A 14,147-nucleotide genomic window follows, 5' to 3' on the forward strand; every position below is an offset into this window, starting at 1 on the left:
GGAAAGATGGATCCTTGGGGTTTACACAGAATAGCTGACTGCAGAGAAAATGGTATAACTAGGCAAACTGGGTGGAAATCAATAATATAAATAAGTCATTGAAGTAAAGGGAGAACTCCTAACAGTGAACATCCAACAGTGTTCTCGAAGGAAATGGTGAAGAGCTCATCCATGAGAACATCTACATCTCGTTTGGATAAAAACTGGGTTTTTTTCCCACGTGGATTCCCCTGGCCCCTGCCAATTCCTTGAAAGTTTACAGGAGTCTCAGTGGGGTTTGGTTACACCTCAGCAGAAGACGAGCTCTTATCCACCCAGTACAGAAATATTTCTTCTGGCTGTCTGCCACGCAGAAAACAGATATCAGTGTTCATTCTGGTTCTTTCTTTACATTTCTGGCACTCTATCTGTCTTTCCCCTCTTGTTCTGTGTGCCCTTGCCCACAGGTAAGGGCCAGGGGTCACACTCCACAAACCTTCATCCCAGCAACATCCATCCCCACCTGTTTCACCTTCCAGGAAGCACAGCTGAAAGAGTTTCTGCATTGAAGCATCCTGCACATTTTAACTGTGCAAAGTTAACTCTATTCTGACTCATTTCAACTGGTCAGGGCAGATTTGGTCATGCAAGCTGCCAATTTGTTTATCTCTTCTTTAACAGGTAACTTCAAATCTAAAAATCCACAGCTTTCCTAAGACCTTTGAAGTCAACTTCCAAAGGCAGTCTTTTATGGCTGGGTTATAAAACCCTTTGCAGAAGGAAAGCTTCAAGTCTGAATATTAGAGTAAAGTGTTTTAAGATTCTTTTTGGATCATGAATCTATTACTGAAGTAGGACGGAAACTAGTTTGCAGCCTGTCTCCTGCACAGAGCATCCGTACTGCCAGAGTCAAAAGTGAAGTCACTTTTTTGGATTGGGCACTGACCACAGAAGGCTTAGAAATGCCACTTGTAATTAGAAACATTGTGCCTGTGTTCTGTCTTTATTGAGGTGAAATGGCCACTGAAAGCAATACAAGTTGAGGCTGAAGAACAACAGCAAGCTCATGTCCTCTGTTTTCTAATATACTTAACTTTTTATGGAAGCTGGGAAAGCTTTGTATATTTTGTACATTTCAACAGTAAAAGGGATGCAATTTCCTTTAACTTTGATAGTGACTGTAATGGCAGTTAGTGCTCTGTAAGGCCAAGCAGAGCCACCTCTCCTTGCCCTCTTCTCCATGCCAGCCCCTCAGCCTGGACAAGCGTGAGCTGCTGTCCAGGCTTTCTTTTGTTTTTTCAGCTTTATCTCTTGTATTTCTACTAATGCTTGTCTACTTTGTGGATCAGAGACTTTTATCTACCCGTCTGGAAGAGCTTAGCACAACTCAGCCCTGATCCTGCCTGAGCAATCACAACACCAGCACTAATTGCGCTGCAGTTTAATTGCTCGAAGTGTTAAGTACACTGAATGGGCTCCATTCAGTAAAGGTGGAACACAGGTACCCAAAAAAAGTGTGTGTTTGGAACTGAAGGGCTAAGTAAGATACTGTGGTCTAAAATGTCCCCTTCCAGCTGCTGGTAGGTGTGAGCTCGCAGCCCCCGTGCTGACAGGCAGTCCCTCACTCCTTTCCTGGGGATGGGGCTGGGAAACCACAGAGACATTTGTTTCCCTGTCACAGTAGCGGTATCAGTGAACTCTTTGCAACTACGTGGGATCCCCATTTTGCCATAAATCTTCTGGGCCCAAGTTTAGATTCCTTCCTGATAAGGATCCCAAACGTGCTTACTTGGGCATGGGGTTGTTCTGTGCACTCAGCAGACCACAAAGCTGAGGAGAAATGCCAGCAGCTTGTTAACCCTCATATCCTCTTCCTTTGACCATGGTCCTTATATCATTTACCAGTCCTCAGAGGTACAACAGCCACAGTCAGGAAAGACTTGAGGGTCAAATGGAGCACCTGAGCATCCAGCCCTGGAGTTGCTGGAGTGAATAATAACAGGAAAATTCATCCTGTGGGATGAAGTTCCTGCACCACACCAACCCAAAATGCATTTTGGTTGAACAGCAGCCTTCAATTTTTATATTTTTATTCTTAAATTCATCCATAAATCTGGATGCCATAATCAGTAAATTACCCAGGCACCACATTTCCATGGCAAAATCCCAACTATGAACTAGAGTAAAGTTGTGGGTGAGAAACTGGTGGTGATTTCTGGTCCTGTGGGGTGAGGGAGATGCACAGGTGATGCTCAGCCCCTGTCACCAGCAGCAGTGTCTTCAGAAATATTGCAGGCTGCTCCAGGGGTGGAAGGGCTATGAATAGGACTGGTATGGCACAATTCAGTTCTGGCCGTGCCCATGAATCAGCAGAATTTGGAGAGCTATAAATCCTGGTGGTTCTTGCTCCCTGCCTGCTGACAGTGCAGAATGGTGCTGGAGACACTGTTGAGCCAGGGCTTTGCTGGGAGTGTTCTAGATCAGAGCCATGGGAGCCAGGGTCAGGCAGGGCTCCTCGGAGAGGTCAGATCTGATGTAATGGTGTGTGGGATGGGTGGCACTGGCCAACAGCACAACAGCACAGGTGCCTGGTTCCCCTGAAGGTGCAACAAGGCACCCACATCTTGTTTTTGTTCTGTTTGCATTTGTGTCTCAGCCAGAAGTACAGGTTTTTCAGTCGATTTTGACTGAATGTGAAAGTTTCTTTGTTTCCTTTCGGAATGCAGGGATGGAGACTAAAAGCAGGGTTAAGTGAGTCCTGGTTGTCTGCAGGTAGGTAGGGCAAAAAACCACAAAGGAAATCTGTGTGTTAATAGCCAGCTTGGTTAATAAAAACTTCATATATTTGACTCATTTAACAGTTCAAATATCTCTTAAAACATTTTACTGTTGAGATCTGAATGCCATAGGTATTTCTGCACTGAGCTGTGGAGCTGGGAAGGAGCTGTCTTGTGATGTTTTGTGTGTAGAAGATGTCAAGAAAGGCAAGAAGGTGTGGGAAACAATGGGGAGAAAAGCCCTGGATATGCATATAATTCATTGTAAAAGCATGTACATTTGTAAACACAGACATGCACTCTTCGTGCAAGAGCAGTACACCAGGATGGAACTGGGAGAGGACCAGACTTGGAATGCAGCAGCTGTGAGAGGACAGTAAGAGAACACAAACTGCCAGGTGTGAATGTGAGAAGGCGATGCTACAGTAAACACATGGAAGTGGAAGAAGGATGGTCTTATGCTTGGATGGAGGAGTTCCCTCAAAGGCACATGTCCAACTTCTCCCCAAGGCAGTTCTCAAAGGTGACATCAGCGCATGGTGGGGGGAAGAAGGATCTGTTCTCTTCCCATAACTGTCAGTGTGCAGGCAAATAATTCCTGATGGGTCAGGATTAGCGTGTAGGACTGAAGACTAAACTAAGTGTTTACCGTCATCAAGTGGAAGCTTTAATGAAACCAGGCTTCCCTGCACTTCCTCACCAGCAAGGGGTTGGAGAACAGCTGGAGATTCACTGATAAATTATGGCCTGTCTCCTGCTACAGACACTGCCGTAGCATCTGAAATGCATGATAGAAATCTGTCCTAAATGATCACTGACCTTCAAACAGGAGGGGAAGAAAGCCAGACCCAACTTGACAATATCTTCTCTGAAGCAAAAAAAGCATAACCCCCCCTATATTTAACTGGATTCTCATGAAAGATCATGTGTGCCACAAGAGGATAAATTTGGAGCATTCTCGGTTTCAGAGTGAATATTTTATATAAACAGAACTAAACAGTATAGGAAAAATACAGTGCTCTGCACAGCAGCAATGCTCAGTGAGCTAAAAAGCCAGACTGGGCCAGATCTTAGTGATAATTCCCAGTGCAACCTATTCTTGAGTCTGAAGTCTCCTGAGAGATACCTTACATAACAGGAAATTGTGGATAATCACAGAAAAAACATCAAAGCCATTTCAGATATTTCTAACACAACACTTACTAAATGTTGGGGGGGACAGTAAATGTGCAGATGAGCATTTAGGGTTGGGGTTCTGTGTTGGTGGTTTGTTTTGTTTTGTTTTGTTTTATTTTTTAATTATTATTTTGCATTGGTTGAAATATTTCCTCCAGGAGCAGGGCTTAGAGATTTTCCAGGGTGTGGAGTTGTGACCAGTCTGTGTGTTCCATCCTGCCTGTATGATCTCCACAGGAGAGCACAGAAAGGGACAGACACAGAGGATCAGAAGCAGTCAGGGAACATTAACTGCATACATGCATAATTATTACTACAGTGACCTGATGGAAATTTTGCAAGGATTTCAAAATGTGTGCGAGGAATGCAAAAGGTGAAACCTTCCTTGAGCCCCCTTTGTGTTTCTGTGCACACACTGGCAAGTGGAAATGGCAAATAATGTTATAAATAGGTGTTAGTTCATTACAGCCTCTTGAATTGCAGTAGGGATTTTTTCAAGACAGACTGAGTGCTTTGAAAATGGTAGAAGACTGCATCAAACTGGGTGTTAAATCCACCTATTCCATACAGGAATAACTATACAAAGAAGAAAATACCAGAGTAAGGGACTCCAGATCCATACAGACTTCACAGTCTGTATTGTGGATCCACCTATCCATCTCTCTTTGTGTGTTGATTTTCTGTTATGGAAGTATTATGACAACTTAAAGGTGGAAAAAATTTCAAATTTATCATGCCTTTTTTTTTTTTTTTTTTTTTTTTTCTGCCAGGGAACAGTGACGTCTAACACTGTATGCTAACTCAGTCAGAGTTGGGGACTGAGGGTTGCGGAGTTCTAAAATATGCTGGAATTAATGGAACAGAATCCACCGATCCATAGTTTTATACCAGCCTGTCTCAGTCTAAGGTCAAACTGGAAAAGTTTCCTGACAAGAGCTATAGGTCTGACTCTCTGCTTCACTGCTGACTGAGCTAGTTAGCTAAATAAGTATAATATAATATAAATAATAAGAAAAATCCTGTAATGGGGGGGGGGGGATGACACTACAAATTTAGGTTAAAAACAAAAGTTATGGCAAACACAAGTGCCTCCAAGTTTTGCAATAATCCTCCAGTACTTTTTGCATCCCAAAAGGCTCCAGATGTGACCAGCCACTGCGAAGTGGTGAGTTGTTTATCAGCATCCTGCACCGCAGACGGGCACCTGTAATTTCACTTGCGCTTTGCATCAGCAGAATTAAGATATCCAGGGGAAAAAAAAAGAAAAAAGCCCCAAAACCCAAGCCTACTAAAGCAGGTTTCTGCGTATTAATGCATAAACATGGGTATTGCACAGCCCTGCCTGTCACCTTCAAGGTGAGGTGTAACAGCACCCTATTCCTCCAGCTCCCGTGTGAGCTGAGGGTTTCTCTGTGTTGGTATTAAGCCTGCACCCAGCAATAGAGTGAAAATTAATAACACCCAGCGACTCACAGCACTATTATTAAACACTTGGATTTTTTCCACCTCTTTCCACAGCCTTTTCCAGCTGTGACATCTGCAGGCAGGTGAGTGATGGGGCTGCCCACCACCTACGGGCTTGCTGTATTCCTGTGCACTGTATATTTATAAACTGCCTAATTTTGATCATGTTCCCTTCTTGATTTGGTCTATTCACAGCTTCATTTTGTTTTGGGGAGAAAAGCTTCCATCTGATTACTTCTTTCTAAAATCTAGTGCCACCTTCTTCGATTTTACAGGTGATGAATTTGGTTGTTTATAGAAGCCACGAAATAAAATTGCTGCACTCAAGGGGCAGGTTTGTATTTTCAGAAAGTCACCTCCATGTTTGTGTGAAGCACCTGCCAATTAATATGCTTAAAAATATCACTGAAGTTATGTAAGATCTTTAAAAATCCTTCTGCTTCTTGACTTCACAGCACTTCACCTGTGACTAAAAGTCATCAAGCTCCAATGTGCTTTAAAATAAACTCAAAACCCAAACAGCCCTAATTTGATAGAAGGAAGAAATTATTAACTCCTTTCTCTTGGGCAGAATTATTTGGATCTGTCCATGTGATGCACAGCCTGATCTTGCACTAATAATCTTGTAAGTTTGTGTCCCTGGTCAGGCACCCCCCCAGTCATAGAGGGGGCATTACTGTATATCGTTCTTTTATGCATATAAAACTGTATATCATTCTCCATTAATGATATATAACATATGTGACAGTGTTTACAATTTATTGGCATTGGAAGGGCAATGGCTGAGTAAACTCCAGGCTCAACATATCAAACCAAGGGCCCAGGGTCGTTCTGATCTCCCATCATTCTGCTTTCCTAGTTTTTTATTTCAGAGAAGGATATATGGAAATGAGCCTTCTGGAGCAAGTTCTGGCAAATGTTTTTTTCTGGTGCAGTTTTGAGGGTGGGAGGAGAATGATTTTGGGTAACATGAGTCTCTATGAGGAATTACACATCCGAGCTACAGCGAGCATTGGGTCAGAATAAACGTGCCGGTTATGGCACCTTTAAACAATTTAAACACAGGGGGATTTGTGTAATATAAATATTAAATCTTTCAGAGCACTGTTTAATATACAGGGTGTTAGGAGTCACAAAGGTTCTCTGGCTTAAATTTATAGAAGATACTGAAAGTGATACACTATGTTTTCTTTTTCAGGAACTGATTCAGGCCACTGATGTTAATGAGAATTCTGCTTTTCTGAGCTCTGGAACAAGCTGTAAGGCAAGACGTATGGATAGATAGATAGACAGACAGACAATAGATAGATAGATAGATAGATAGATAGATAGATAGATAGATAGATAGATAGATAGATAGATAGATAGATAGATAGATAGATGATAGATAGATAGATAAAGCCCCTCTGTCCTTTCTTATTTGTCACCCATTTAGATATTTTATGCCTGAACCTGTTTTTGTTCCACAGGTACCAGGAGCTGGGAAGTGCCTGTTCTTCCTGCAGTCTTGCAGCTTCAGTAACCCCAAATATATTTAGACTGATGACTCGATTCCCTCATCACAAAGATATGTGAGAAGGAATTGTAGTCTATCTTGTAAAAACAGTGCTACACTTGTACATGCATGTGTAGGACTGTTAAAGATTTTACAAGATACACGGGAATGTGCGGCTGCTTATCTTGGGAAAGGTGGGAGCTCAGCTTTAAAAAAGAAATCCACCCTCTACCCCTGGCCTGGACTGCCAAGTTTTAGCTGCGCATTCCCTGTTTGAGGCACATCCTGCACACAGAGGTGAATACGCTCTCCAATTTAGAGGGAAGATTTAGGAGCAAACTCTACTTCATTTACATCATTAAAATCCTAATGAGGCTGTAAATCAGGGTAAGAGTATGGTTGAGGTCGATAGGGTTGGGTGGATTTAAATGGCTGCAGAATTTGTCCTGTTTAGGTGGAAATATAGACCAGATGAGCATAGGAGAGCTGAAAGAAAAAAAATTTCACATTCTTGTTCAGATCCAAACAGAGTAACGGCACCTATCAATTTTGGGCCAGAATGTTTTGCTTCTTTCTGAAAAGAGATAACAGTGAAAATGTTCACTGTCCTAAATCACAGTGGCCAATGATAAACACATTAAAATGGGCCAAAAATAATTTATAAAAGCTTGAAATAATTTCTTTTCCCTGACATATCTTTGATAGGGTAGTAATTAGAACTAGAGTTGTATTCCTCAGTTTAAAATTTTCTTCAAACTATTAACAAAATTTGATGTATTTCCCAAAATACACCAACATGATTACATTTTCCGTTACTTCCCTTTTGTAAGCAAGCTTCAATATTTCTAGTATTACATAGCATGGAATGATCTGGAAATACATATGTTCACTGAGAGCTCTGGTTTGAATCTGAAGTCTTAATTAATGTTGTTTTACAGTGTTTCAGTACAAGAGGGCATAGTTTAGAAGCTGAAAAAGGCAGCCCATCTTGTATGCCCAGTCCAGACCACTGGTTTAAATGGAATTCTCCACCTAGCACAGCCCATGGAATCAGCCTCTCTGCTGAGCTGCAGCCAGCTTGTTTTTCTATTCCTTAAACAGTCCTGCAGCACTTGCCAGGAAATGCAAGAAAATAAAATGACTCACTGAAATAGTAGTTGTTTCCATTGGAAAAATTATTAAAAACAAACAGTAATGTTATCATATATAAACTTTCATATTAACATTCCACAGCACAATTGTTTCTGTTGTTGTGTGGCAGTGTCATATCAAGGACCATTTTGTCTTAAAAATAATATTAATGTGAGCTGATGCAAGTGGTGATATTCCTAATGCAGTTGTGCTGACACAAGGCATGGAATGACAATCTATGGACCGTGGAAAAAACCCACTGTCTGCTGAGCCAAGCTCATGTCTTCAACCTGCATAGCAGCAAATCTCTGATTTAATTGTGAAGCTCTTTGCTTACAGGCAGCATTAATTCCATATACCACCTATGTTAATTATGTTTATATTACAGACACACAAACAGGGTTGTTTTTTTTTTTTCCAAAATGTGAAGGGAGTGGTTTTAAAAGACAAGATGCCAGATAAGATTTCAAAGCTGCCAGAGAACTTGCAGATGAAGAACTGCATTAAGCAGACTAACAATGAATTTATTGTGAGTTTTTACTCTGTCATGGTCCCAGTTCAAAACTCTCTGTTTTGTCTGGAAACTGTGCAATTTCTATTTTCTTGCATTGTTTGATCTACCCAATGATACCACAACACATCCCAGCACTTGGAACACAGACTTTAAGAGTGGCTTATGCAAAAGGAAGAGTTAGAGGGAATGGAAAGGTCTGGGGATTTATACATTTATAAATTTATAAATAAATGGAAGTGCTTAATATCTGGAATTTTTGGGAGTCATTGGTGATTTGTGATGTTTTTTGTGTAGCTGCTGTTTAACCCAAGGGTTTGTAGTTCCTGACTAAACATAAACCCACGTGTCCATGGACATACTTTTTGATTTAATGCCTGTGTAATAAAGCATACATTGGAAACAATAAAGCTTACTATTAGATTTCTAGTGAAAGCATTTGACTTTGTCAGTCTAAAATATACATGAATTTTTTTGAAATATTTGCTTAAAATGTGCTGTTCCCATAAACAATCTTAATAGTAAACCTATTGGCTAAAATATTCACATAAAGTAAACAAAAGGAGCACAAACACAGCCAAGTCAAATTCAACTTTCTGTCTTAGTAAACATTTGTGGGAGCATTTTTAAAATCATGTTTTCAGCTCTGTCTTGGTACTTTCAGAACTTCCAAATACTTTACAGAATTAATAAAAGTATATAAATACACATTTGCTCCCAAACAACAACAAAAGAACTTCTGTCAAAATAAGATGATGTAAGACAGCAAAGTCAAGCAGTCAACATCCAGGAAGAGCTGACATGGCTCTTGCCTTTGTACCTGAATTCAAACTATCAGTTTTCAACCCCAGCCCCTTTTTGGCTGCTTTCTGCCCTAGAGATGTCCACAGCAGAGAGAGGTGTATAAATATTCCTTGTATGGGTTTTCTGAGATGGTTTGCATATGGCTGTACCTGGGAACACCTGTGTCTTGTCAACTCAGGCAGCTTGGCTGTGACAGCCCTGTCACCACCTGAGTCTAAATATCACCTCACTTAACCTCACTTAACCACCCAATCCTTTATTTGGGATATTAGAAAATGGAATTATTGGCCAAAAGTGTGACAAGAGTCTCAGGAAGGTATTTTTAATCTCCAGTCTGCCATTCAACTGGTCCTGAACAGTATCATTTGGTGCTGAAATATCTTGATACTCCCAGACTTTGATGTCTGAGAGGTGACACCTCTAATAGCAGATTGCCTCCTAGTGCCACGCTCAGGTAATGACTGAGAGGCAAAAAATCACCAACACCAGTGGGTGTTTTATTGCGAATCCTAGCTTTCATTCATGACTAAATTTCTCATTATGAATGCCTGCTTTTATGAGTGGATCATAATTTTCAAGTGGAGAGTAAAATTATCTTAAAACCATTTTGAAAAAATGAAAAAGACCATCCATCCACCACAAAAAATGTTATTTCTGGTTTGCTTCATGAGTTAGAGAAACACCTTGTTTTAAGAAGTTTGTACTGTGGACATTCTGCATATTTTTTCTACTTTGAACTTCAATTTAGCTGAATCAACCATTTATTTTCCCTTTTGGTGCAATAAACCGTTACTGTCTCTTTGCACGTACCATATATATTTGTCCTAGTTCCTTTCCTTTTTCTTCTGAGAATGTCTCTTGGAACCACAACTCCTCCTTCTTCATTCCAGAGAAATAAGATATACATAATCTATATTTGTCCTTGCCCACTTGGCAGAGATTAAACAATTTTTTTATCTCCCACCCTTCAGATCTTCCAGTGAGAACAGTCGAACAAATTTCACACCTCACACAATTGCAAAGGGATTATGGGCACATTGACAACACTTGACTCAGTTTGCTTCCAGGACGGTGTATTTTTGGTAAGGTGTAAAATTTGCAATATATAAAATACATTGTTGGGAGTGGAATAGAGGAGCATAAGGGAACATTACATATATATGTTCCACTTTAAACACACACTGGAGGAAAGAGCAGAGGATGCCCAGTGTCTCCAGCAGCCTTGGACAAAGGGCTGATCTGCACAGGGGTCAGATATGAGCACAGATCAAAGGGGGCACAACCAACTCATCATCCACCCGACACTCAACCTCAGTTTACACAGCGACCCCCGTGATGTGCTGCAGCTTCTCTGCTCCTCTCCTCTTCCCAGCTGCAAAAAGAGGAACACCATCAGTTACAAACATCAAAGTATGTGCGGAGACAGCACAAGCCTCCTCCAAGAGCCTTTTCTTGAGAAGCAAGAGCAGTGTGGGTCTCCAGTGAGGGGGTGGAGGAGGGAAACCTGAGGGGGAAAAAAAAAGGCAAGAATGTTAGATATTAAAACCCTAACTGAGCTTCTAACTTGCAGGAATTGCTCAGACACCTTCCTGCATTCTGACCTCTCTGTGCCTCCAAATTCCTTTAAGGTCTCCCAGAATTGCAGTGATGCCACTTCCTCCAGAGTCTCAGGACGGATGGCACAGATAAAGACCATTTTTACCAGTAGTGCAATTTCACCCCCAATAGATCAAACCCCTCTGTCCTCAAAGTCTGGCACAACACAAGAAACAATAGGAACCCTGACTACCCATAGGAATTCATGTTTATCTCTGGAAGGTCAAAACCTATCCCAGGTTCAGTTTTCAGCTCAACATGGGGAAGGTGCTGCTAAGGTTCAGCTCTTTAAAAAAAAACTGTGGTAAAACTGTCTAGAAGAAGAAGTTTGATGCACTCCTGCAGGATTCATTACTTCCCCAATAAATTCAACATGGCATTTCAACATGTTTGTATTGTGACTTCACTAGTTTTTGTTATGTATTTGAAATATAATGATATTTGATAATAGTTCATGGCAGAGTTATTTTTAAAATGTATAATAGTGACAGCATTCAGACATATTACACACTCCATTTGAATGAGAAAAAGTTTGTGATTCACTTGCCTTACAGAAATTGTATTTCACTGTCATTATCAAAATTACATTATTTAAGTACTGCACGATTTTCATACCAAATTATCTTTTCACAGAAAAAAAAAAAATCAGTGCGGTCAATTACAGTGTATTAAAATCCTGAACACCATTTTCATATTACATTACAAACATTCTTTGTGCATTGTTTCTTTGCTGTAGCTCTGCTGTTTCATCAGATATAATCACCACTGTCGAGATGTACAGAACTGGTCTGAATTGGGAAGAATGTACAGAAGATGTTGATGCTGGGATCCATTATGCTAAATGTACATGTTAATCACCAATGTCCTATTATGCTTATCTTTCTGTGGGTTTTTGGCTAATTTTCCAGGTCCAGGATATTAACAGCGCCTTTGGTATGCATGGATTAGGTTATTCTATTAGGGATGAAATGGCTAAATGGGTGAAACCAAAGAAATGCAGTAAAAAGCTGTTGCCTGTGGATTGTAAATAGTTTGCAGCAGACATATCTCTGCTTACTCTGCTCAGCCTCAAAGCCTAGGGAAGGGGATTGGTTGGTTTGCTTGAACACATGGATGGCTCTTACAGCTTCAGATTGGTTACTAATGAGGAAAAGAAGCTTAACGGCAATAGGAGATTCTGGCAGCCCAATATTTGTTCTGTGAAATCCATGTAATATCAGATAAAAATGGTGTTCATGTCACACTGGCTTCAAAACCAGTCACTTTTCAAATATGTCTAAATTTAACTGGACAGTTTTTAGTATATGTCACAAAAGACTGTGTTAAAAATAACAAGTAGATTTTCACACAGTGGTTAATGTGACTGTCTAATTTCACTTAAAAACTAACCCAACTCTGCTCCCATGGACAGAATGCTGTATTGAAAGCAGGCTGGATGGGCTCATAGGCTCTGGAATACACTGAATTTCAGTGAGAACAGTTCCATAGCTGCACAAACATGAGGGTGTTTTTGTTTATCTCATTAACCCTGAATGGATCAGGGAGTTTCATTTGCCATAATCCAGGGTAACATTAGGGTGGGCAGAGCAAGTCAGGGCCACAATGATGGACACGGAGCAGAAATAATACCTTACATTTTTAATTCTTAATGTATGTGATGTCTGGGCAGTTACTAAAAAGTGACTATAACTGATAGCAAAGGGAATGCACGTATACATCTACAATGACTAATCACTGAGATATGAAAGAAAAAAGATGAAATTAAGCACGTAGAGAAAAAAAAGTGTTTTGCCATCAATGACATCCCTAACTGGAAAAATCACTAGGAAGTCCCAAGTATCCATGCTGGAGGAATTCATGCCATTTCTTCAGAATGGAGTAGGGAAGCCCATGGTGTCAGGGATGGTAACGTGTTTCACAGTATTTAATATATACTGTGTAATGTCCATACACACTTCCTTTTACCTGGTATTATTATTTTATCTACAATAAATATGATCCTTAGTGTTATTGTACTGCTGCAAAATCCCTGTCATTGCATGCCCATTGCTGCAAAATCATGCACAAAGAGAAGACTCTTGTCCCCACACCACAGGAGATATGTAATGTTTCAATTCTAAATAAAATCCAAGATTTGAATACAATTCTACAGGAAATTACCATTTTAAGTACGTATCAGAAGTATTTAACTATTGGTAATTTACGATGCGTTCCAATCCAACTATCCAGAAAGGCTAAATTATATATAATAAATGATTGTTGAGGAGAAATATCCTGTTATCTGTGTTGTCCACAGCAAATTGTAAAGCTATTCTAAATCACAAATGTTGAGTTCTTAACTAAACAAAACTATCCCTGATAATTTTGCTATGGATTTTTACATAGCTATGAGGATGTATACCTGATAGAAAGATGTAAATATTTTTATAATATCAAATGTTATTTAAAAATTCATATTGCTTTATGTCTTGAAATTGTACTGGCAAGTTGTTTCATTTTTCTTCAGTATGGCCACAGGCTCAGCTCCGTGGTCTCTGCAGCCAAAAATACCATGTGTTTTTTGCCTGTGTGATGACATCACAGGAGGGCATTGCAGCAGCCTCTGAACATTAAGGTGTCAGTGAAATCCTGCGTCCTTCATCGGAACTGGCACTAGTTGTGCCTGAGTAAGGAGGTTAGTATTGGGTCCCTGGAAAAGGAAGATAATGAGCCATAACTAGGAATAATGGGGTGATCAGAAGGCATGGAAGATGCAGGTTGAATATCATTAAAATCTTCCTGGCGGTGAGGTCTATTATGCCAGGAAATAATCTCGACTTCAATGGGAGCACTGCCAGAGGAAGGTCTCTGGAGCAGCCTTGGTCCCCATCCAAAGCCCACTGACATCAGTGGGGATATTTCTATAGACTTCAGAGAGGTTTGGATCAGGCCCAGGGCAAACAGTGCAGGTGTATTTGCCTGAGCCCCCAAAATTCCCAATGTTTTTCCCATCATTGTTGTGAATACTTTTGAGATGCATCTCAGTGCAGGCAACCCATGGTGCTACTGGTTTGTTTCAGCACAGCTGAACCCCATCAGTCCAGGAGGCATCTTCCATGTGGTCCAAATGTAAAAAAGCTGTTAAAATCACCAATTCTGGCTGTGCAGGTAATTTAAACAATAGAGGCGACTGTGAGGAACAAGGATCTGTGATAAGGCCACACTGGAGCTGATG

At 40.5% G+C, this 14,147-nt stretch overlaps 1 long non-coding RNA gene across 1 annotated transcript; it reads left to right on the forward strand.

Moving 5' to 3' along the window:
- Window positions 1-6,770: 6,770 nt before the first annotated feature.
- Window positions 6,771-11,956, forward strand: LOC114055722. Its single transcript, XR_003570811.1, has 3 exons — window positions 6,771-8,551; window positions 10,309-10,419; window positions 10,908-11,956. It is a non-coding gene; the product is annotated as an uncharacterized LOC114055722 (long non-coding RNA).
- The last annotated feature ends 2,191 nt before the right edge of the window (window positions 11,957-14,147 follow it).

This window comes from Empidonax traillii, unplaced genomic scaffold (assembly GCF_003031625.1).
Source record: "Empidonax traillii isolate 1590-97213 ecotype Southwest subspecies unplaced genomic scaffold, ASM303162v1 scaffold6:size4315531, whole genome shotgun sequence".
NCBI classification, from domain to species: domain Eukaryota; kingdom Metazoa; phylum Chordata; class Aves; order Passeriformes; family Tyrannidae; genus Empidonax; species Empidonax traillii.